Below are 25,931 nucleotides of genomic sequence, written 5' to 3'. Positions count from 1 at the left end.
GAATATGGGTCCAACTATACGATGATGAGATATCGCACACCACACACCAATTTTTTCAGGATGCAAAGATTTGTCTTGTAAAGCATTAGGATTTTCAACTGCCCAAATTCGACAGTTTTGACTGTTCACATAATCATCGAGATGGATCCAAGCTTCATCACTAAAGAACATGTTTAAAAATTCAATTCCGTTATCATTTATGAGAGACCTAAACCAACGGCAATATTGCAATCGCTTGTTTAAATCTGGAGACTAAAGCTCTTGGACTAATCGTACGCAATACGGATACAATTTTAATTTTTTAGCAGCTTTCTGAACACTCGAATATGACAAACCAAGTTGCGTGGAAAGTTTTTGTAAAATTTTCCGTGCAGAATTGAGCAATCTTGTTTTCACATTTTCTAAAACGTCATCTGTCAAGCGAGTTGGTCGACCACTACGTTTTCTGTCGCAAACACTACCTGTCTCTCGAAATCAGTTTGCTAGCCTTGAAATTGACATTTTTTCTGGCGGAGGAACACCAACAAATTTAATTTGAAATGATTCTTTTACACTCGCGTATGATTTTGTAGCAAAATATTGTTCAAGAATGAAAACTCATTGTTCTATGGTAAAAGACATTCTGTTCGTAACACGACCGGAAACGGCAGAGAAGTTTACACAGCTCAAGGATAATCAACTCACACTGCTGTATCTATACCGGTTGAGTAGCGCTACCAACTTCGTGTCACAAAACAAAATTTCCCTTTCTTAGAAAAAAATTACCAGACATTAACAATTGGGTAACAGGGGAGAAAAATCACCCTGTAGATGTTATTTTACCTTCACACATAATGTCCAAAAGTAAAACTGACAATTTCATTAAACAGAATAACTGTTCAAATTTCTCTTATTTATATAAATAATCTCAAATTTCATTTAAAATTCATTTTAATTCAAATGAATTAGACCTAGAGGCTCTTACGTATAAAAGAATGAGAAAAGAAAGGGGAAAAATACTGGAATCAAAAACTCACATACGTTTTATTATTGTATAATAAAAATTTATAAACAGGAACCACTTAGAAATTTTTTGTATTAGGAAGTAATGAACAGGTTTATGCACACCCTGTATTCATATTTATTGCAACCTAAAATAATTAAAATGTTGAACTGGATATTAAGTAAGACATTATTCACCTTTATTTAATCTAAATAATTTAAACTTTATAAAAAACTAAAGCTATTTTGTGTAATACGTTTATACATTTAAATTTTTTTAATACATTTTCTATAGTATTAAGTGATAATTGTTGTACTTATTTAATTTATTTTCATTTTTGATTTACGCAGAGCAACCAATAACTATTTTTGTATGCATTTACTCACTCCAAGAAATAAAACTTTAGAAGCTATATTGGTTCTTGCTTAGTGTCTAAATCAAAAGTGTAAAAATTTATGGTTAGTATATATATGAATTGTTAGATAAATTTGTTTATTACTTCAAGTAGAAAAAAAATGTTAAAGTGATGTTATTATAGAAAACAAAATGTTACTTTTATGACAGTGTAAATTTAAAAAAAATAAATAAATATGATAGCTCCACACTTCATAATTTTGGAAAGAAAAAAACAAAGAAATAAAAATTCACACAAGTAAAAATCTATTAAAAATCTATAATTAAAAACAAGACAATAAAATTTAAATAACAGTAACAGAATTAAAAAATTTAAAAGATTATCTGGTTAATGAATTTTGTCTAAAAGTAAAATAAAATAAATTAACTAGAATTGAGTACAGTTCAATATTTAATGAAGTTAAGTCCTAATTAACTTTTACATCACGTCAGAACCGGATTTTAATAAACTGATAAATGCCACAACCTTGTTCAAATATCCACAATATAAATAAATATATATGCGAATGATCAATCACTCAATCATGGAATTATTCATGTAACACTGCAAAATAAAAGAAAAAAACTAATTTTTAAACAGAAAATAATGAAATAAAATAAACAAAATAAATGTGATACATATAAATAAATGCAAAAAAGTAAATAAAAATAAATAAATCAAAATAAAAAGCCTGCTGACATACAATAAAAATAAACAAAAGATAGTATCAATAAATTACAAAGCTATATAAATTAATTGTAATTTTTTCAGAGATACAATGAACATCCCTTATAAACACCTATTAATAGAATTTGTTATCGCCAGGCAGAATAATGTTGATGACACAGTTAAAAAACATCTCTATAACAGATGTAAAATACTGTAACTCAATGTTAATATAAAAATTTTCCTTTCAATACTTCAATACAAAGAATGTTTCAGGAAGTAGAACCACGGGGGAAAAAAGGATGGATTAACTGCAAACAGCCTTGCCACATTTAATAAACCAATTCCCAAACCCAGTTGATAAGGAAAACCATTAATATCCTGTTCATATAATCAAGAAATTTTTAAATTTCAAATATCAAAGAATTTGATCCTTTTAATTCATTGGAATGCAAGCATTGGAAAAGGCAAAGAAGGAAATATAGTGGGTGAATACGGGCTGGGCAAAAGGAATGAAAGAGGGGACCGACTTATAGAGTTTTGCACGAAGTATAATTTAGTAATTGCCAACACCCAATTTAAAAATCATAATAGAAGAATATACACTTGGAAAAAGCCAGGCGATACTGCAAGGTATCAGATAGATTATATCATGGTTAAGCAAAGATTTAGAAATAAACTCGTTGACTGCAAAACTTACCCTGGAGCAGACATTGATAGCGACCATAATTTGGTGATAATGAAATGTAGATTGGGGTTTAAAAACCTGAAGAAAAGGTGTCAGATGAATCGGTGGAATTTAGAGAAGCTTGAGGAAGAGGAGGTAAAGAAGATTTTTGAGGAGGACATCACAAGAGGTCTGAGTAAAAAAGATAAGGTAGAAAATGTAGAAGAAGAATGGGAGAATGTTAAAAAGGAAATTCTTAAATCAGCAGAAGCAAACTTAGGCGGAATAAAGAGAACTGGTAGAAAACCTTGGGTTTCAGACGATATATTGCAGCTGATGGATGAACGTAGAAAATATAAGAATGCTAGTGATGAAGAAAGTAAAAGGAACTATCGGCAATTAAGAAATGCTATAAACAGGAAGTGCAAACTGGTGAAAGAAGAGTGGATTAAAGAAAAGTGTTCAGAAGTAGAAAGAGAAATGAACATTGGTAAAATAGACGGAGCATATAGGAAAGTTAAGGAAAATTTTGGGGTACATAAATTAAAATCTAATAATGTGTTAAACAAAGATGGTACACCAATATATAATACGAAAGGTAAAGTCGATAGATGGGTGGAATATATTGAAGAGTTATACGGAGGAAATGAATTAGAAAATGGTGTTATAGAGGAAGAAGAGGAAGTTGAGGAGGATGAAATGGGAGAAACAATACTGAGATCTGAATTTAAGAGAGCATTAAAAGATTTAAACGGCAGAAAGGCTCCTGGAATAGACGGAATACCTGTAGAATTACTGCGCAGTGCAGGTGAGGAAGCGATTGATAGATTATACAAACTGGTGTGTAATATTTATGAAAAAGGGGAATTTCCGTCAGACTTCAAAAAAAGTGTTATAGTCATGATACCAAAGAAAGCAGGGCAGATAAATGTGAAGAATACAGAACAATTAGTTTAACTAGTCATGCATCAAAAATCTTAACTAGAATTTTATACAGAAGAATTGAGAGGAGAGTGGAAGAAGTGTTAGGAGAAGACCAATTTGGTTTCAGGAAAAGTATAGGGACAAGGGAAGCAATTTTATGCCTCAGATTAATAGTAGAAGGAAGATTAAAGAAAAACAAACCGACATACTTGGCGTTTATAGACCTAGAAAAGGCATTCGATAACGTAGACTGGAATAAAATGCTCAGCATTTTAAAAAAATTAGGGTTCAAATACAGAGATAGAAGAACAATTGCTAACATGTACAGGAACCAAACAGCAACAGTAACAATTGAAGAACATAAGAAAGAAGCCGTAATAAGAAAGGGAGTCCATCAAGGATGTTCCCTATCTCCGTTACTTTTTAATCTTTACATGGAACTAGCAGTTAATGATGTTAAAGAACAATTTAGATTCGGAGTAACAGTACAAGGTGAAAAGATAAAGATGCTATGATTTGCTGATGATATAGTAATTCTAGCCGAGAGTAAAAAGGATTTAGAAGAAACAATGAACGGCATAGATGAAGTCCTACGCAAGAACTATCGCATGAAAATAAACAAGAACAAAACAAAAGTAATGAAATGTAGTAGAAATAACAAAGATGGACCACTGAATGTGAAAATAGGAGGAGAAAAGATTATGGAGGTAGAAGAATTTTGTTATTTGGGAAGTAGAATTACTAAAGATGGATGAAGCAGGAGCGATATAAAATGCCGAATAGCACAAGCTAAACGAGCCTTCAGTAAGAAATATAATTTGTTTACATCAAAAATTAATTTAAATGTCAGGAAAAGATTTTTGAAAGTGTATGTTTGGAGTGTCGCTTTATATGGTAGTGAAACTTGGACAATCGGAGTATCTGAGAAGAAAAGATTAGAAGCTTTTGAAATGTGGTGCTTAAGGAGAATGTTAAAAATCAGATGGGTGGATAAAGTGACAAACGAAGAGGTATTGCAGCAAATAGATGAAGAAAGAAGCATTTGGAAAAATATAGTTAAAAGAAGAGACAGACTTATAGGCCACATACTAAGGCATCCTGGAATAGTCGCTTTAATATTGGAAGGACAGGTAGAAGGAAAAAATTGTGTAGGCAGGCCACGTTTGGAATATGTAAAACAAATTGTTAGGGATGTAGGATGTAGAGGGTATACTGAAATGAAATGACTAGCACTAGATAGGGAATCTTGGAGAGCTGCATCAAACCAGTCAAATGACTGAAGACAAAAAAAAAATATATAAACAAAACTCTAATAAAAATCAAATTTATGTAGAAAAATTAAAAAAAGAAACCTATAAATATAAAGAAATTTTTAATAATATTAAGCAGTAACTTGCAACAGATTGGTTAAAAAGTTTTAATTACTGTCAGCTGCATATAATCTTCCTTCCCACAACAAACAAAATATAGATTGTTTATTAGTTCCGAGAAAAATATCAAGAAAAAACTAAAGGCTATGTCATATAAAGTTTGAGTCAAACAAAAAAGATTCTTTAGAAATACACAGTACCAACCTATTAATCCAAACTCAAAACTTCAGACTTTTGGTTAATCTAGGCCAGTTCAAGTTGGAATTTACCAACAAAGATTTTGGGATAAAACTAATTAATGAAAATATAGAAATAACTCCCTCACGGGCAATGCAATTTATTTTTGAAATGCCTTCAATCACTTAGATAAGAATTTTATACTACAGAACTCATTTATCTTTTAAAGATGTGTATTACGTATGAGTGCTTTTTTGTTTTCCCTTTAACTGCAGAAGTGATTAAAAATTTCCATAAAATAAATATAGCAATCAATAAAATACTGTCACGTCATGGTAGAAAATAATACTGTATAACACTCAACATTAGTTAAACTCTTAGGCATAAGAAGTGATCATAAGCTCTCCTGAAATGCCCATGCCAACTACATTTAAAAAAATAAAGTCAAATAGCTCTGCTCTAAGACTAATACTAGCTTCTGTAAGGGTTAACTGATGAAAGCAGAAAATCATAAATTCAGTTCTAATGAACGATAATCAATACAGTTCTGTTGAACACAAAAATTACATATAGAAAAGAGTTTACAGAAACATAGAAATATTTTAGAGGAAAGGTTTATGGTGGTCTGTAGAACTACTAGAACTAGGTCTATAGTATTATTTTAATCTAAGCAATCTTATGCAGGATCAGACATCAATGTAGACTTAGAAACAATCGTCTAACATTAGTATCCACAACAATACACATTTTTTCACAGGTTAAAGTTTTAAATACAAAATATTTTTTCTCTGTTAAAGAATTCCTTTTCTTCCACAACAATTGGTAGCTTTTGTAGAATCAGTTTAGGATTAGACTGTTAAATTTCAGATCCCCTTTTATTAGTGTTTGATGCCATTTAACTCTTAATGGGAATATATGTCTATTTAATCTATTAAAAACATTACATTCGTTTGCATCAAGTCAAGACATTGGAACAGATTACTCAGTTAAGAAAACATATACTTTACTAATAATTGCATTTCTAATAATAATGATGATTAATTTTACTCAAAAAACTTCACTTTATAAATATAGATGGCTTAAAACCCTGCTTTAGGTACTCCTATGCATATACTGCGTACAAGAGAAGGTCTCAGAAAAAACAACAAAGTTAGCATCACAATATAAAATTGCAAAATGCATTCAAGCACCTGGGGATAATAGAATGACGCCAGATGAGAAAGTAAAGTGGCTGAAGTTAAAAGTCAAATACAGACCAAAAGTTCACGATTCAGGAATCCGTGGGTGGTTACTGAAACTGACAAAACGCTGTACAAGTTTTTGAAGTGTTACACCAGGTTAATATTCAATTCTACACTTGGTACATTTGGTAATGAACCAAGACATAATACAGTGGAACACTGTACGGACATTATCTGAAGACATTATCTGATTTTCTGAATGTCAAACTACCTGGACTGCTTACAACCACACTAGACAATTAAAAAAAAAATTAATACACAATTTAAAAATTCTTAATTATTAATCAAATAAAGCTTTTGCTCAACTCAGAAATATTTATCAATCTTTGTTTACAATCAGTTTTTTAATTTACTTTACTGAAATTTGTATAGCACAAAACATTGATAAATTTAGGCCTTATATTAAATTAATTTAAAATTAACTTGAAACGATTGATGAAAAAACACTAATTGGTTGAGCATGAACTGTGATGTAATGACTTGAATCCAAGGCCATTATATGAGAAAACTCATGAATGTTTGTTTGTATATTGCTATGGACTTGTTGGAGAGACAAAAAGAATGCGATTCTACACAGATTCTTTGATTAAAATGATTATGTGCGTCTTGCACCTCATAAATGAAGAGCAAGATTAAAGGATTGGTCGCTTGATCACAGGGTGGCCAACTGCAAGGGACCCGACAGGTTGAAACTGTGGTGGCATGGCCAGCACAAAGAGGATTGCTCTGCAGGGACTGAGTGCGCTGATTGTGGCATGGAGGGCCACTACTTTGGAAGCAGGGAGTGCTCCAAGGCCCTTAAATGAAGATAATTCAAATCAATTTAAATAAGAGCAGGAGTGCCCATGATTTTTTATGGGCCAATGCCAGAAGTAGGGAGGCTAATCTGGTCGCCACCAGCAAACCAAATCTTGGAGTGGTTGAAGATCTAAGATGGGTCAACAATGTTGTGATGCCACCTTTCTCCGCATAGGACAGAGCATAGCAACTTTGAGCTCTGGCCAGGGTCACAGGTTTGCATGGGTCAATGCTGCCAAGATCAGGATTGTAAGCTGCTATTTTTCACCAAACTTAGATATCAGGGTTGATGAGCTGACAGATGTTATTTTTGGCAGCAGGTACCCATGCATCATGGCTGGGGACTTTAATGCCCAATGCACAAAATGGGGCTGCTTTACCAAAGACCCCAGAAGCGTTATGTCGGCTGAGGCCATGACTTTAGCTGGCTTAATATGTGTAAATGAAAAAGGAGTGGCCATTTTTAATAAAGGAGATTATTAGAGTAATCTCGACTATACTTTTGTCCATCAACAAATTTTGAGTATTATACAAGGATAGAAGGTGCTCAAAAATGAGACACTAAGTGACCACCTCTACATCAAGTTTGAGGTAATCCAGACTATAGGTAGAATTGAGGTGTCTCCTAGGGCTTGGAGGCTCAACAACCAAGATGTTGAGGCATGTAAAGAGTTTGTAAAGAGCATGTAAAGAGTGGAGATGCTCTCTGAGGGTTTAGTTGCTGCTGAAGGACTCATAGAGGTTCTGTCCGAGGCGCTTCAAGCAGTTCAAGCTTTGAGAGGTCATCCCAACAAGCAAAGAAAGTACTGGTGGAATACAGAAATTGTCGGTCTCAGGCAAGAATACTGAAGGACCCTTCAAAGGAAGAGGTGGGCCAGCATTGACACTACACTGGGCAGATGCTGGCTCTCAAATTGTAGAAATGATACGAGAGTGGTGGTCGGAAGAGCTAAGAGAACTAAGTGGGCAGAACACTGTGAGGAGGTTAATGAGGATCCTTGGAGGAACGGGTCTTAAACCCGCTCCCCGAAAAAGATTTGTTATGGGACGATTTGATAGGTCTTTGCTCATTTTCTTTGGGGATCTTACAAGAGAAATAAACGAGACACTGCTCCCGAAGGGAGAAAAACAACAAAGAGAAACAGTGGCGACTATGATCCTCTCTACACTGCTGGAGAGCTTCAAGAAGCCTGCTGAAAGTTGAAAGCCAGTAAAAGCCTGAGGATGGGCAGAATTAAGGTAGAAGCAGTCAAGGCCCTAGTAGAGGTTGACCCAATAACAGTGCTACAAGCAGATAACCATGTCCCAGCAGCGGGATTATCATAGCTGAGTGGAAGTGTGCCAGGTTAGTTTTGTTGAAGAAACCTGACAGAGATGACATAGACCCAGTGGGGTATAGGCCGTTGTGCCTATTAAACACAATTGGGAAGATCTTCAAAGCTCTCCTCTTAAACAAGCTAAAGGGAGAAGAGAAGTCAAGGCAGCGGGTGGTCTGTCAAATCGTCAGTTTGGATTCCGGGAGGGGAGATGCACTATCAATGTGTTGACAAGGGTCAACTCCATAGTCGACACAGCGGTTCAAGGATCTATACATTCCAGGAAAGTACCGATTTCGGTATTCCTAGATGTTAAATACCATCTGCGATTCTGAAAGAAATGGATAAGAGAAATATCTCCTCTTGTTTAACGACGTTAATCCAGGACTACCTGTTCGAGAGGAAGATCCTGAATTCATCAACAGGCATAACAATAGAGTTTGACATGGAGCAGGGGTGCCTCAGGGGTTCTTACTATCACCATTGCTATGGGATCTCATGTACGATGGCACTCTTGACCTAAATTGACCAGATGGAGTGGAGGCGATGGGATTCGCTGACGATATTGCATTAGTCACTATGGTTAGGGATATACAGTAGCTAGTCACTAAACTGAATTTAGCAGTTTGTATGGCAAAGGATTGACTGGAGGACAAGGAACTGAACCTCGCCGCCAAGAAAACAGAGGTGTTGGTCCTGGAGTGAAGGAGGAGGCTTCCGCCCATCCATGTTACTGTGGGGAATACATTGGTGGAGTCGGTCCGGCATGTGAAATATCTGGGTGTCTGAATGGATTACATTCGCAGTTTGACCAGGCATGTAGATGAACTGGTCCAAAGAAGATAGGGTAACCAGAGCACTGACTAGACTGATGGCCAATATAGGGGGCCTTACTTCCTCTAAAAGGAAATTACTGGCTTTGACAGTGTCATCCATCATCTTATATGCAGCACTGATCTGGTAGCGCGCCTTGCAATATGATAGATGTAAGGCAGCGCTAAACAGAGTAATGAGGAAAATGGCCCTCAAGATAACATCTGCCTACAAAACAGATTTGGCTCCAAGGCTGCATTTGTCATAACAATGTTGCCACCTGTCAAATTAAAGGTAACTGAGAGAGTAGAGAGAGCAAATGACGACTCCAAGGAAGAGGCTCACAGTAAATTACTGACAGAGAAGCCTCCTGTGGGCAGGTTGACCTTCTGCATTATCCCCAACATTCAAAGGTGGGTCTGTCGGGAAAACGGGGAGACCAATTACTGGTTAACCCAGCTCCTAACAAGCCATGGTGTGTTTAACAAATATTTGTACCAGAGGAAGAGAAGGATCGCACCGAAGTGTTCCTACTGTGAAAATGAAGACACAGTAGTACACACTTTCTTCGAGTGCGAAAGGTGGAGGGAGGAAAGACAAGAATTTCACGCTACTGATGGCCAGTTGGATGCAGATATTATATTTGAGAAATTGCTGGCCAATGAAAATTCCTGGAAGGCAACAGCCACTCTTCAGAAAGAATGTTCAGGAGTAAAAGGATAATACATTGGTGGGTGGTGATAGGACAGCCTGGACAAAAAGGCAGCTGGGGGCCCCTTCGGGTTATCGCTGCTGCTGAGGTGTCCAGAACTCCCTGAACCAATCAAGGAAAACCTGTACAATAAACAGCAGCCCATGAGTTATGCCATAAGGCAGGTATCCAGGCTGCTGTGTAAGGAGGAGATATTTTTAGTGGGTCCCTACAACATATGGGAAATCCCACACACCCAGTAGTGCGAGCTGCTGGGCATCTGGTTGTAGATTTTCCCTCCTCCTATGAAAAAAAAGAAGTACAGATTACAGATTTTTTTAGAAGAAATACTGTTTTTTAAAAATAAGATTTGATTACTGACTATCACCAAGTTTTATTCTATTAAAAGTACTGTAATTTTCTTTATTTTTGTAATTTTTAATATTTCTATAACACCATAACTTAACCCAATTTCTCTTCAATCTTTTTTTTAAGTTCTTTCTTATAAGTTTTATTGTATCTGCTTTTTTATTAAACTGTATGTATGATCTGAGAATCTTTTTAATTTTACTGAACCACATTTATTTTTTTTATATTTTCATCTATTTAAGTGTGATACCATTAAACATTAAAATATGTCCAGTACATATGATAAACCTTTTTCAATTTTCAAATTATCTAAATTTATAATTATCTGGATAATCAGTGCTCCACTGTATAAACATAACTTAAACTGCAGAAATTATGTCAATATTCTTTATGGATTTCTAAATCATAGTAAGTCTAAATAAGAATTTTTTTAAATATTTTAAAAAACCTTGAATTCCTTTTCTATTTATAGTTGATCTTACTCAAAAAAAAAAAAAACTAATTCAAATTACAACTAGTTCCCTGTTCATACAACCTGTTAGTAGCTACATTCTAATACTACCCTGATGAGTTGAAGCAGTACACATAATGGATTGTTTCTCAACAGAAAGGGGTAGTTAAATAGTTGATTTATATTTGTATAAATTTATCATCTACACAAACCTAGAAAAGAAATCCTTAGAAAAAAATTAGTGTACTTCTATAACCACAGCCATAATTAAGTTATGTTCCATCATAAGTTGGTAAAATACTGATCATCTGCAAAAGCCAACAAAATTTTTCTGGTTTTCATCAGTCACTATCCAATTTTTCACTGTATGTGAAACTGTTTCTTATTTCCTTCACTGCACAAACAATGTATTGCGTCTTTTGTCAAGAAACAAGATTAATTATCTACTTCTGAAACCAAATCTATCACCCATGCTTTCCTTAACAAAGTTCCAAAACTACACAATATACAAGGAATGTGTTAATGTACTGGTAGGTAGCAGAATTTATATATAATATTATTATTTCAAATATGGTTTTAAAGTAGAACACAAGAGAAAGTATAGATGACTACATTCAAGTAATTTTTTACCCAACTTCTGTAAATATAAAATAATAATTAATCATTACAGTCTAAATAATTAAAAAATTCTACCTGTTTCACAAATATCTATCCCACCGTTCACAAAATCCTAAAAAGTCTGGACTGAAACAAACTGTCTGTTCCACTGATAAAATATAAATTACTTCTACTTAAAACGTGGTAACTTAAATCATAATATAAAAATAAAATTAATACAAATAATTGCAACCATCTCACCAACATGGGACTGAAGGAAACTTGATAATCAGAATTACTGAATACAGTAATCATGTGTGATGCTGACAAAGGTACATAAAAACAGAAAATAAGTAAAAATTAGCTCGATCAAACAAATGTAATGGGTTTTAATTTTATTTGTTAAACACAGAAGTTTTAAAAATAAAACCACATCTACAATCACAGTAAGACTTTTTTCAAAGTGTGAAAAACAGATGCAATGAAATAGTCAAAATTACAGTTGACAAAACCGGCTTCAAGTGGCAGTTATTAGAGGCTAATGACCAACTTGTAAGTAGTTTAATATAAAAAAGAAAATAAATAATAGCAAAAAGTAACACTAATTTACAAACACAATTGTAATCATTCAGTACAGTACGCAAGTCACAATACTGTTCAAAAATATTATTGGGAGTTTTCTTTCTTCATTTATTCTATTTTCATTTATGATTTTTAAAGAAAACTTTTCTTTAGCAACATATAAATATGGTACCAATACCAACAGCATCTTCTAACTTACTCTTTAATGCATATCAATGCCACTTCTGAAAGTTCTGCTCCTTTGCTGCATATAGTTTCCTTTCTAAATTTTCTTGTCCTGTTATAAAAGCTATACTTTAAAGCCTTCATCGCTGAATATATCCTAATTTATGTGTCATAATATCTTGGATCAGTAAAGGACTAACAAAACACATGAAAAAGAATTTTTCCATCATCCATCATCTCTTAGCAACAGGTGATCATGTTAAATGTGATGAGAGGTAAATAAGTCATTAATTCTTTGTAACAATATGATGAAATCAAATATCAAATCAAAACATTATTTATGATCACACTATTATGAACAATATGTACGATTAATTTTTGTACAATTACCAAAGAGCAGTATTTTAGAATCTGAGTGACTTCCACACAATCTTACACATACAATAAATAAAAATTGATTGGTACTGAATTTTGACACATATGAACTGATCTGACTTAAATATAAAAAATAAACACAGATATATATTATTTTTCAACAATAATTACCTACACATAAAAAAAGTCACAGAAACTGATATCAATTCATTATTTTACGGGTAAATTAGCAAGATATATTATTTTGATAGCTTAAAAGACACACAATATAGTTTAGCTTAATTATTTCATGCAATACAGATTTCTCAACTCTTCCTTACCAACACTTATTTGATTAGTTTGTTTGTACACAGACATCACAAAAATAATTATATTCGCTATGCACTATATTTTAAAACATGTTATGTCTTAATAATTTAAATAAAAGAATAACAATGGATATGTAAAGATATCATATAACTATGATTAAAACTTACTGAAAATAGATGAAGTAGTTGAAGATCTTGAATGAGAACTGATGAAACTTTGTGAAGTATAGGATGTGACACACAGGACACAATAAGTGATAAGGGAATGATAGAGTTTCTAATAAACTCAATTTTGATGAAAGAAGTAAAATCATTTGCAACGCACAATTCGGTAGCAGAATCATCACTCATCACACTGCAACCAAAATTAATATATTATTCTTCAAAATATTTACTTAAACAGTTAAATTAGAATAGTGAAATATCCTTTCTTTAATACCATTTAAAAATGGATCTAGTACATCCAAAATAAATTCTGCATCATATTTATAAGTTAAATCAGTGATTCCCAAACTGTATGTCACTGCGCCCTGGGGAGCTGCGACGTCATCAAAGGAGCGCCGAAAAATATTGTAAAAACTTCATAATTAATTGAACCAAGACATTTATAATTATTAATTTAATGTTAACAAAGTAAAAAAATAATGAAGATACACGAGTTTTATTTATTTTTATCTCTTACTTACGAGTAGTCATACTTTTACTTAGGGTAGGGTGCCATGGAACCCATCGAGTTGGTCTAGTGGTTAATGCGTCTTCCCAAATCAGGCTGATTTGGAAAGTCAAGAGTTACAGCGTTCAAGTCCTAGTAAAGCCAGTTATTTTTATACGAATTTGAATACTAGATCGTGGATACCAGTGTTCTTTGGTGGTTGGGTTTCAATTAACCACACATCTCAGGAATGGTCGAACTGAGAACGTACAAGACTACACTTCATTTACACTCATACATAATATCATCCTCATTCATCCTCTGAAGAATTATCTAAATGGTAGTTACCGGAGGCTAAACAGGAAAAAAGAGAGAGAGAGAGAGTGAGTGTGTGAGGGTGCCATGGAAAAGTTTAATTGAAAAAGGGTGCCATGACTAGGAAAGGGTGCCGCAACTCGGAAAAGTTTGGGAACCACTGGGTTAAGTTAATTGATAAATATACTATAAAAAAATTCTAGCAGTAGAATGTATTTTAATAAATATTAAAATACACTCAATTTTAGCTGCCTTACTGTTTTTTATTTTTTTTTGTTTTGTAATGACACTATACTAAAGCTTCTTCAGAAGTTTAACACAAAATTTACTGAAATATAAATCTAAACAAAACATTCTGAAGATTAATTTGTGACAAGATAGTCCTAATCATGAAAAAAATTTGTTAAACTGAATTTCAGTAGGCATCTGTCAGAAATATCGAATATTGAATTTCTATTCAACAGTGCACATATTTTTAAAGCGGTGAGATCAACAATATTGTAACAAGACTGGTGTAGCGGATCTGAGTAACGGATTCCTACCAATTAAGAAAAAAGTAGTAGAAAATATAATAATGGGAAGAATCCAGAAAGGAACTAAAAGGAACCTTTTTAGAAAAGGTAACAGGCCCATTTAACAATCGTCTTTTGTAATACTGCCCACTGACACACAATAAACAGATGTTCTTCTATGAGAAGCATTACCAGACCAAGGTTAAGAATACATGGGAATGAAAGGGCTCGGTCAATTGTTCTCACGCACAACTGGGGTCTGGTCCGGCAGGTAAAGAAGATAGAAGTATAAATACTCTGAGGAAGACCAGCTTTTTTGTTTTTTTTTCTGATTTAAACACCTGTAAGGCAACCAGTCCTGGCAATCAAGCATCACTCGGTCACCTCAGGGTGTCGTGGCAGCAGCCTGCCTTCCTGTCTAGCCCCCTTTAGAGGCATTCCACCTGGGTGGGGGGGGGGGAAGACCAGTTGAAATCAGTTCTGCGAATTAGTCTAAGCGAGATTTTATGATGTCAGTCTGTGAGATGAGAGTCTGCAAAATGTCAGTCAGCAAGAGTATTCCTCGAGGAGGTTAGTGAAGGACAGAATTTCTAGTTTAGGTTCGACAGTCAAGTTGGGAGTTTCATTGTGTAAATAGATGTTATACTGCCCTGCGTTTATTGTCGTCTTGGATTGGTTTTTTTGGTTTGTTTATTGATTTGGACTTACGGATTTTGTTGGTAGATAATTGACTGATAAGTGTGTAAAATATTTTGAGTTCTGGTTAACAGACTGACAAGATATTTAGATTTTTCTGTGGTGTAGTTTTTACTCCATAAGACTGTATATTTTAGTGGTAACATAACCTGTGGATTAGAGTGAATGTTTTCTAAGTCGAACTGCAGGCACGGACAAGGGAGTTACGTCAGTTGTTGACAACAAAAGATACGAACTTATAATAATTTGCAGCAGTTAGTTACAAGTGACTTATACTTCAAAATTTTTCTAAGTGTTATAGCTAATTAGTAGGGGATTCCTTTTTCCCATTATTTCTGTACCCGTTCCTTCTACATCCCCGCCCTTTTGGATCTGGGCGAATTCTGACCTCCCCAAAATTTCGGGCACCCCAATTTTTTTTCCCTGTACATTTCCCCGACTCCCGGACTCCCCCCAAAAATGTATCATTGTTTTGAATTTATACATTTTACCTGCCCTCCCCCCCAAAAAGAACGTCCCTCATAAAGGGTTGTGTGGGTACTCAAAAGACGCGGAATTGTCCGTAGAGCAAGGTTCCGGTGTTGAAAGTAGTTTTTGAGTCACCTAGTGAGGATAAGAGTGAAAAAGGTGAATACGATGGAGGAGGGTGCTTCTAAACCACGGAAAAGTCTTTCAAGGTCTCCAGTAAGGGGTGTGGAGATGGCAGAGTCGGAGGTTGAAGAAGGAGGGCCGTTTGTTATCAATAAACCAAAAGCGTCCAGGGTTTTGGTGGCGGCGCACAGGCGTACGGGTTCCTTAGATCGAACACTTAAGCAGAGGAGAGATGATGATGAGGAGGTGGGGTCGGAAGGGAGTTGCCCCTTCCTTCAGATATTACAGGAGTGGATATTATGCAGGTCACGCGGTTGGCGGAGTTGGTTGCGGCCAGTGCAAATACCAAAGTCGAAATTAAGGAATGTTCGGCTTGGTTTGTTGAGTAATGAAGAGAAAGAATTTATTTAAGAAAGCTGGACATCCGGCTGTTGGAGGTAGGGCCCAGATTGGTGCTGAGATGACGACGCAGAAAATGGGTCTAGAGAATAGGAGACTGATAGAACAGCTGGAGAAAGAAGTTATGGAGGAGATTTTGTCGGAATTGGTGGTGAAGAAGTGGCCGGCAGTATGTTTTTCAAGATGTGAGGAGTCCGTGAGTCGGTGTTTAAACTCTAAAATGATATGGCAACAGATATTAAGTCAGTATATGGGAAGAGGCTCTTGGAACGGACAGCGGCAATGAGACGGTTGTGGCAGGCAGGGAAGTTGCAACAAAGCTGGTGAAGATGGAGAGAGTGCAGGTGGGCTGGGTTAGGTGTCGTGTGGTATTGCGAGATGAATGTTATAGGTGTTTTGAAGGTGGAAATATGACGTCGAGGTGCACGAGCCCAGATCGGTCCCTTGCATGTTTTAGACGTGGTGAAGAGAGGCATAAGATAGCAGACTGCAAGGCCCCGGAGAAGTGTGCTACTTGCGGAAGGGTAGGACATAGGACGTGGAGGTGTGTCAAGAAGGTCGATGGTTAGATTTCTACAGATTAATGAAAACAGAAGTGCCGCTTCACATGATTCGGCTGTTGAGATTGCAAAGCGGAAGGATGTTGATTTGATGTTGGTGTCCGAACCGAATTTGAGACGGCTAGAACAGGAGGGTTGGTGGCATGATGTAGCTGGAGGTGCCGGCCTATATCGAGCGAAAGTAAGTGTGCCTTTTGTGAGACATTATGTCTCACAAAAGCGAAGGTTATGTCTGGGTTGAGACGCCAGAAATGATAATTTGTAGTGTATATGTGTCTCTAAATATACCAGTGGAGGATTTTGAGACAGTGCTAGATGGTGCAAGTAGAGTGATAAGGGCCTCCCGCAAGGAGATTTTAACGCTAAAAACGTGTTATGGGGTGAAGAGAGGAGTAACGTGAGAGGTAGACGGAGGAAGTGATGGCGGGGTTGGGGCTCATCTGCCTGAACGATGGTAAGCTTCCAACCCTGGTCTGGAGTACTAGATCGTCGTTCATAGACTTGACGTTTGTTTCACCGAGACTGGCCAGGTCGACTAGAGTTTGGGAGGTACTTCAGCAGGAAGAGTCGCTTAGCGATCATGAAGTGATCTATTTTGAACTGGGGACCTCATGTTGACGAGGGGTTGATGTACAAGCAAGAAGAATGGTGAGTGCGTTGGACATTGAGAGGGTGCAACATATTGTACAAGAGCGTTTGGGTCATCTCGGTGACATTTCGCCGGAGTTTTTAACGGAGGTGATTTTGGAGGCTTGCCGTACGGCGCAGGAGAAGGCACGACCAAATGATAAACGTGTGTATTGGTGGTCGCCTGAGGTAGCGGCGGCTAGAAGGGCCTGTTTTGGTGTAAGGAGGCGTCTGCAGCAAGCAAATCGTAGAGATGTGAAGGACGAGATTGATTTGGCACTGGAAGAATTAAGGAGGTGTCGGAAAGCTTTTAAGAAAGAAATTATGAGCAGTAAGAAAGAGAAGTGGCTGGAGTTGTGTGATCGCCTCGATAGCGATATATTGGGAGACGCCTTCAGAATTGTTAGTAAAACTTTCGGGAGGGCGTTACCTGTATTGTCGAGGGGGCTACTGGAGGACTGTGTGGAAGTACTGTTCCCTAGGAGGCCGTGTGAGGTATTGGAGGAGGTTGCTGCGGTGGAGATTCTTCCGTTTGATGAGATGGAATTAAGATGAAAATCAGTAGGCGGAAAAGTCCAGGACTAAATGAAATTCGCAATGAGGTGGTGGCGGCGGTGGCAATGGCGATGCCGGAGAAGGTGTTACCTGCGTTTAATAAGGTGCTAGTAGATGGTATCCGGAGGATTAGTTTTTTCTGTAGGAGGCACGGAGTCTGTACCTGCGCCCAGGACTAAATATCTGGGGGTAACGCTAGATGGCAAGCGTTCTTCTCTGCTGCATGTAGTGAAAGCGGTGAAGAAAGGCGGCAAGACTGTGGGGGATTAACAGGTTGTTGAGTAGGATGGGTGAGCCTAGCACAGCGAAGAGATTATTAGCATCGTTGGCTAGGTCCGTCGTCTTGTACGCCGTTCCAGCCTGGAGGAGAGCGTTAGATAAGATTGTGAAAACGAGACTGCTCTCTTTGCAGAGGCCGTTGGCAATTGGAGTAGCGCGGTCGTACCGAACCGTTTCGACGGAAGCAATTTTAGTAATAGAGGCCATGCCACCTTTAGATCTGATAGCGGAGGAGGTAGTAGAGAGAGCGGCGGGTGTGCCAAAAGGCCAAGCTAAGCGAGATACGCTGATGAAGTGGCAGCACCGTTGGGAAAGGGCACAGGTAGGAAGCTGGACGAGAAGGCTGATCCCTCAGATCAAACCATGGCTGGGCACAAGGTATGGCGAGTTAACCTATGAGATGACGCAGTTCCTGTCCTGCTTCAACAAGTATCTGTGGGACAGAAAGAGGAGGAGGTCGGATGGGTACAGTGGAGCATACGGTGTTCCACTGTGTCAGCTGGGTGATTGAGAGGAGAGAGGAAGAGCATGTTATTGGTGTGATCAGCCAAGATAACGTGGTGGAAACGATGTTGTTTAATCGGCGGAATTGGGACGCCATTAGTAATATGGTCATTCGTATAATGAGAGCTAAGGCTAGGGAGGAAGTGGAAGATGAGGAGGATGATGGGGGGGGGGACGTCGAAAACGGAGATTTGAGGTTTCGAAGGGGTTGGGTGGATAGCCCCTTTCAGTAGGCGTGGGATGAACAAGAGATCCCTGAACAAGAGGTCAGGGATGCCGTTTATAATATCTGGCAGGAAATATGGTCGTAGGAAGCTGTGGGTCGATGGACGAGAACCCTCATCCCCAACATCAAGCCATGGTTGTCGAGAAGATTTGGTGAGGTTGATCATCACCTATCGCAGTTTTTTACAGGACATGGTTCCTTCAATAACTACCTGCACAAAATAGGCAAGAGAGAAGAGCCAATTTGCAACTACTGCAACGAGATAGATGATGCTGAGCACACCTTTTTTGAGTGCAATAGGTGGGACACACTTAGACATAGTAAGGCACACACAGGTATAACTCCAGAGACAACAATAGACTACATGCTAAGAAGCGAGTCAAACTGGAATAATTTTGCTAGTTTTGTTAGACAAGTTGTTCTACAGAAATACTCCGATGAGAGAAGACAAGGTGTTGGCTAGAATAGGACTGGGTGGACAGCCTTGCTGGTGAGGTCCAGCATGCTGTGGTGTGTTGGCACTGATGAGCCACCAAGGACTCCACGGGTAACAGTCAGGCAACAGCACACTGAATACTGAAGGGACCCGGTAGCGCGTCGCGGCGAACTGGGTCTGGCGTGGTGTAATAATGTGGTGTATTAGTATTGCCCTTTTGGGTCCCCAGGGGGCAATATTGATAAAGAACTCTCAAAAAGAGCTAACCGGTAGGCCGACCTGCCTTGCCGGTATATAGCCGGTAGGTGGGGAGGCCTATTTGAGTTTAAAGACACTCCCCTGGGCGGCGTAATACCAACAAGTCGGTCCGGCCCAGAGGAGCTGAGAAAAAAAAAAGGAGGCGTGGGATGCCGAGGTGTCTCACGGCCGATGAGTGAAAGGGGACTCCAGACTCCAGGGGATTAAAATGAGAAGACCAGAGTCCCGGGTGGAGGATCCTCTAGGGGGGGGCCTCCACTTAGAAGCAAGGCATAAAGGAAGACCAAAGTCCCGGGTGTAGGTCCCTCTAGGGGGACTTCCGCTTAGAGGCAAGGCATTAGAAAAGACCCAGTCCCGGCCGACCGGGTGGTACCCCGTGCTGGGAACGGCATAGCCGGGTCCAGGATGGTCACTCGGGAGGTTAGAGGCAAAGGTACCCTTGCGATTGAGTCGTGCTTCGCCGGTCTAGGTACGGTCCCAAGGGGAAGACGATAGAGGAAAAAAGTTTAGGTTCGACGCAATTACGGTGAAGTTACAAGTAATTACAGTACACGAAAACAAGAAATGGTTCGGTGAGTTACTGTAAGACTATAAGTGAAATAGATAATGTATTAAATTTCATTCATAAACTGTTGAGTGTAGTTTTAGTCGTGAACAGGAAAGTTATTTGCTCTAAAAGAACTTTGTACTTGTCATTTATCTGTTGTACTATTGTTGTTAGTACAAGACTAACGGTTAAAAGTGTTAAGACTAGCGGTCATGGTAATGTCTTTTGTCAATGGGACTGAATTCTGGTTTTCATTATTTATCTACCTGTGAATAAATCCTGACGATTACTTAAAATTTTGTTTTATAAGTAAATCACTGTTTATTATTATTGTTATGACTGTGATTACTATGATTAATAATTGTTTATTATTGACATTTAATAGTATAATTGTTTACTGTTGCCATATTATTGTCATTATTATTAAGTTGTCTTTTTCACTTATGTTCTTTAACTAATAAATTGTAATTATATAAACATTTTAAATTGTCACTCTCAATTTCCTGATCGAGCCTCTAACACGCGACAATATATCTAACCGAATCTAATTCTCGTAATCTCTATATACATGTTTTTTTGTTGTTTTTTTTTTAACTTGGCATTTAGTATACACTTTTATTTATGATGTTTATATCCAATAAGTATTGTAAGTTCTCTTCATTTGTAGTTTTATACATATTTTTTTCATTATTTCAAAGAAATAATAACGACTACTACAACTAAATCAGATGAACAACTATATTAATAACACCACTCATTATCCCCTAAACTAGATGACAAAGAGAAAACAAATTTGAGATTCTAATTCAGAAAGTAATGAGAAAAAATATTCCTGAACCTGTAGGTGCTTTTCAGCAATGAGAACTTTATCCCAAATACTACTGATTTTATTGAATTAATAGAAATTTCTATAGATAGAAATCTGATACAAATTAACAGTTTTCTACTTTTGCATCAAATTTACTATTGATACAGATTAATCGATAGAGGACTATGTTTCAAAAAAATATTTAATCTTCATAACACTATATAAAAATATTTACAATATATTTGGAAAAGATGTTAATTTTTTTTTTAACATTATGAGAGTCAGGAACATAAAATACACTTTCAATGAAGACCCACCTCGCAGCAATAAAATTGAATACACAACACTGTACAGTGGGCGAACGGGACACAATTAAGTTAAAGATATTTACTGCTCAAGCTGAATTCTAGTTTTCAACTTTTAGAACTGAAACTTAGTGCTCTACAACTAAGCTATTCTGACCTTCCGATTAAAACATACAAAAATGATATATATTCTATGCTATCCGAGAAATACTTTTACCTTTAATTCTTTACTTTATCAAAACGCTTTTGGGCCTAAGCCTATCCTCAGTGATATTTTTTATAAATTCTTAAACTGTTTACAATCTACACAATTACTCTATTAGCTTTTTACAATTTGTAAAAATTGTTTGTTTAAAATAAAATAAATTTAAATAATTTTTAAAAACTTTAAAAAGATTTAAAATAAATTTAGAACAAATATTTGTTCAGTCAAGAATGAAAAAGTATTACAATAACTATTAATTTATCATTTATTATCTTTGTACCAACTTAAATCATTTTAATAAGAATATCCCCATCAAATTCTGTTTGCAGATTTATAAGGCTGAATTCACGTTTATATCTGTATAAACATAATTTTTCTAAAATTTCCAATTTTTTATTACTATTTTCATATTCAATATTTACTTTCGACTATTTCCAAATTATCTTCTAAACTAGTTATATTATGATTATTATTTATCAAATGGTCAGCAACATCTGAGAAACCTTTTTCCATTTTTAAATGATCTAAAATGTTCATTACAGCTATCTTTAAATGATCTATGAAAAAACGGACTGTAAAACGTTTAACCTAAATAAATTAATATATATATATACACGAGGTGCGACAATAAAGTAATGAGACTGATTTTTCTTTGCAAGATGTGGCAACCCTGCAGCTTGCGTAGGCACACCATCTTTGACCTTGGTCTATAAGCTACTTCTAGTCCAAGCGGCATATTGATGCAACTGCTCAGTCGTGAGTTGTGCTGTAATAAGTGAACACGTGTTTGTGTCTCTCGTCACAGAAATGAAACCGCAAAATATTGCGCAACGTACGCCATTTCTTTTTGCGTTAAATTGGGTGAAAACGCGACAACTTATGGTAAGCTTCAGAAAGCTTTTGGAGAGGAGGTTGTGTCAAGAGCTCAAGTTTTTCGGTGGCATAAAATTTTTAGTGATGGCAGAACGAGTGTTAAAGATGAAGACCGCAGTGGACGACCATTAACCTCACGGACAGATGTCAACTTAACCAGGGTGCGTGAAATCGTACGATCTGATCGAAGATTATCCGTGAAAATGATTGCAGAAGAACTCAACATCAATCGAGAAACGGTTCGTCTAATATTAACTGGAGATCTTGGTATGAGAAAGATTTGTGCAAAAATGGTCCCCAAAAATCTCACACAACAACAGCGAGAAACACGGAAAAACGTGGCAGCCGATCTGTTAGAGCAAACGGAAATCAATCCACATTTGTTGAGCCGTGTTATCACTGGTGATGAAGGTTGGTTTTTTCAATACGATCCAGAGACAAAACGCCAAAGTTCGCAATGGTGCTCAAAGGGATCACCCAGACCAAAAAAAGCTCGCATGTCAAAGTCAAAAGTGAAATGCATGCTTGTGTGCTTCTTCGATTCCAAGGGAATTGTTCATAAAGAGTGGGTGCCTCCTGGACCAACAGTTAACCAATATTTCTACAAAGAAATTTTAGAAAGACTTCGTAAACGAGTTCTTCGTGTCCGTGCCAACATTGCTGATAATTGGATTCTGCATCACAATAATGCGCCATCCCATACTGCTCTGTCAGTACAGCAATTTTTAACCTCAAAACAAATTTCAGTACTACCACAGCCACCTTATTCACCAGATATCGCTCCGTGCGACTTTTTTCTATTTCCAAGAGTCAAAATGGCGGTCAAGGGACACCATTTTCAAACAACACAAGATGTCAAAAAAGCTGTGACGAGGGTCTTGGAGGATATTACAGAAGATGAGTTCCAGAAATGGTACCATCAATGGCAGAAGCGCTGGAATAAGTGTGTGCAATCAGAGGGGAACTACTTTTAAGGAGACAACACTAAACATGACTAAAACGGTAAGCAACATTTTTTTTCACATCAGTCTCATTACTTTATTGTCGCACCTCGTATATATATATATATATATATGATCTTGTTTTGTTGATCATTTCATCATGAATTTCATGATATTTATTTGAAAATATTATCCAAATTAATGAATTCATATAAGCAGTAAAAAAGATATTTTTATCTCCATAATACATTTTTATTTTATATAATTTATAGCACACACATTGTCAGACATCAGTTCTTTCATAAAAAATATCAAATTAATGTCAAAATAATAAAAGTTAAAAAACAAGTCATCTTACTATCTCAAATGATTACATTTAACTGAATGTGTTTCATGTAAAATAAGCATATATCATTAACAATATATTCCTCAAATTTTGCTTTTAAACGGGTGAAATCATTAACTTGGATTGTATGGGTATTAAAAATCATGAAAAGTAAATTCTGTATAAAAAAAATGTTGGCTGCAGCACAAATTTTAAATTAAAATTTACATAACAGTATTTAAAAAGTCATTACTGTAATACTATATTTTCTGATATGCACTGCTCAACAAGCCAGTCTATAGGCACGTAAGAGATCATGAATCAGTCAGAACGAGGATTCTATATTTTTTTTTAAATCTGACAAAAGAATTTAAATTTCCTGGCATTGGTTGTTTAATTATAATATAATGGAAAAATAATTATACATGAAAAAAGTTACCTAAGATTTCTCTTTTTGGGTGGGGATAATTTATGATGAAGTTTTATTGTAAAATTATCATTATATGTTTAAATAAACCAAAAAGTTTTAAAAATTCAAAAAATCTGTATTTTTTTTCTCCTCCCACCTCTAGAAACATCTTCTAAGAAATCTTTTTTTATTTTTCTGTTTACTGTGTTAAATTGAAGAAACTTAAACACGTTCCACCAAAAAAAAAAATGTATAACCAATAAAAAGTTACTTCAGATTTTTTTTGGTGGCAGGGGGTGAATTATGATGAAATTTTATTCTAATATTATCACTAAACGTTTATTATTTAAACTTTTAATACTATTAAAAATTTTAATAAATCCAAAAAAGTTCTGAAAATTAAAAAAAATAATTGATATATTAAAACTCTAATCGGCTCCACCCCCAAAGTATTTTTTTGGGTCGCTTGCACTACTTCTATGACTAGGAAGACATTTAATGAAGATCTGGGTAAAAAATATGAAATAAGTAAAAAAAATTGTTTTTTCGTTTTTGGGGAAGGGGCGAAATTTTGGGGCAATTTTTTTTTTAAATGTTAAGATAAGAATCTCTTACTTGCATACGTACTGAGTTTAATATAAAGCGGGTTATGTTTGCAAAATTTTGAGAAAATTGCCCCCAAAAACTATCTACTTCACCCGTGAAGATATTGTACCCAAACTTTTACCAACAAATTGCCCCAGATTCACGAGTCTCTGTACAAAATTTGATTAAAATTGGTTTATCTAGTCAAAGGTTATTAAACTTCATTTCTTGCACATTGTAAATACTTAAGTTGCTGTTTTTATTAAATTTTTTTCAGTTTACAAACGGCATGCATTTTCCTATATCTATTAAACCTTTTTTTGCTTAATATACATATTATGGTATAGATGCTAACAAACTTATAGTTTAGAAAAATATGTTCTACCAGATTTATTATAAGCTCTATACACAAGTTCTAGTTTCTTTTATCTTTTGTTTTCTAAAATGTCTACATATACTTGTAAAAGATTAAAACTAAACGCAATAATAATAAAATGGACAATTTTTTCTCTTTGCTGTGTGTTTTCTGGAGGCTTAATGTTGTAACCAACAATTTTATCTCTTTTAAACCCAACGTGCATAATTTAAAATATTTTTATAAACAAAAAAACGGCTATTTGCTAAAGAATCGCACATTTTTTTCCACGTTCAACAAGAGGCACAGAATAAAATAGAGCATCTTTAAAATATTTTAGGTTGCTTCCTAAAATTTCTACACAATCTCAATTAAAGGGTATGCTCTTCAGCGCAGTCCTAGCGGCGTCATGGGTCACACAGTTAAGTACTTGCGAACGTCAAGCGCAACGAGCACGTAGATCTTCTTCCCTCCAATGATTCTCTTTGCCATACCAACAACTTTCAACACCGCGTCCAAAGCAGAACTTCCTCTGCGAAAACCGAATTGTTTATACGAAAATTCCCCTGCCTCCTCTGGTCAGCCTCTGCAGCAGCATGCACTCGAATATTTTTGGCATGGTGTCGATCATCGACAATGGTCTATAAGAGGACAATAGTCTTATAGAGGCTCCTCGGCCTATTATAGAGGCCGAGGAGCACCAGGTCCCTCCTCGACTTGGAAACCAAGACCAGACGCTGTCGTCTCCATCTCTGAGGGAACACCTCCTCTACTAAACGATTATTGTATATCCTCAAAAAGACAACAGGATCCGCCCTAACAGCCACCTTAACTGCCAAATTTGGCAAAAGGTCTGATTACCTTACCCAGAGGCATCCGTTTCAATGCTGCTGTAATCTTCTTTTTGGTGAAAAGTGGAGGGGGATTCACATCGTCCTCAACTTACGCAACGGCCCCGTCCCCGTGAGGGAACAGTCCCTCAATTATGTTCTGAACCTCTCCGGTGTCCGATGATAAGGGACTACTCTAGCTCTCAGTGACCTTTTAACGACAATGTTAAATGGATTCCCCCACGGGTCTGT

The 25,931-nt window shown here is 36.3% G+C and overlaps 1 long non-coding RNA gene across 1 annotated transcript in view; it reads right to left on the bottom strand.

Annotated features, from left to right (window-relative positions):
* Nucleotides 1-1,052: 1,052 nt before the first annotated feature.
* The window catches only part of LOC142323644 (uncharacterized), a 30,515-nt gene continuing 5,636 nt past the window's right edge, over nt 1,053-25,931 (bottom strand). Inside the window, exons 2-3 of the long non-coding RNA XR_012756145.1 lie at nt 13,055-13,241; nt 1,053-1,940 (exon numbers count right to left, since the gene is read on the bottom strand). This is a non-coding gene — a long non-coding RNA (uncharacterized LOC142323644). The remainder of the gene's footprint in view (nt 1,941-13,054; nt 13,242-25,931) is intronic.

The sequence above is a fragment of the Lycorma delicatula genome, chromosome 4, assembly GCF_047948215.1.
Source record: "Lycorma delicatula isolate Av1 chromosome 4, ASM4794821v1, whole genome shotgun sequence".
Classification (NCBI taxonomy): Eukaryota; Metazoa; Arthropoda; class Insecta; order Hemiptera; family Fulgoridae; genus Lycorma; species Lycorma delicatula.
This window is presented reverse-complemented; position numbering and strand designations above follow the sequence as displayed.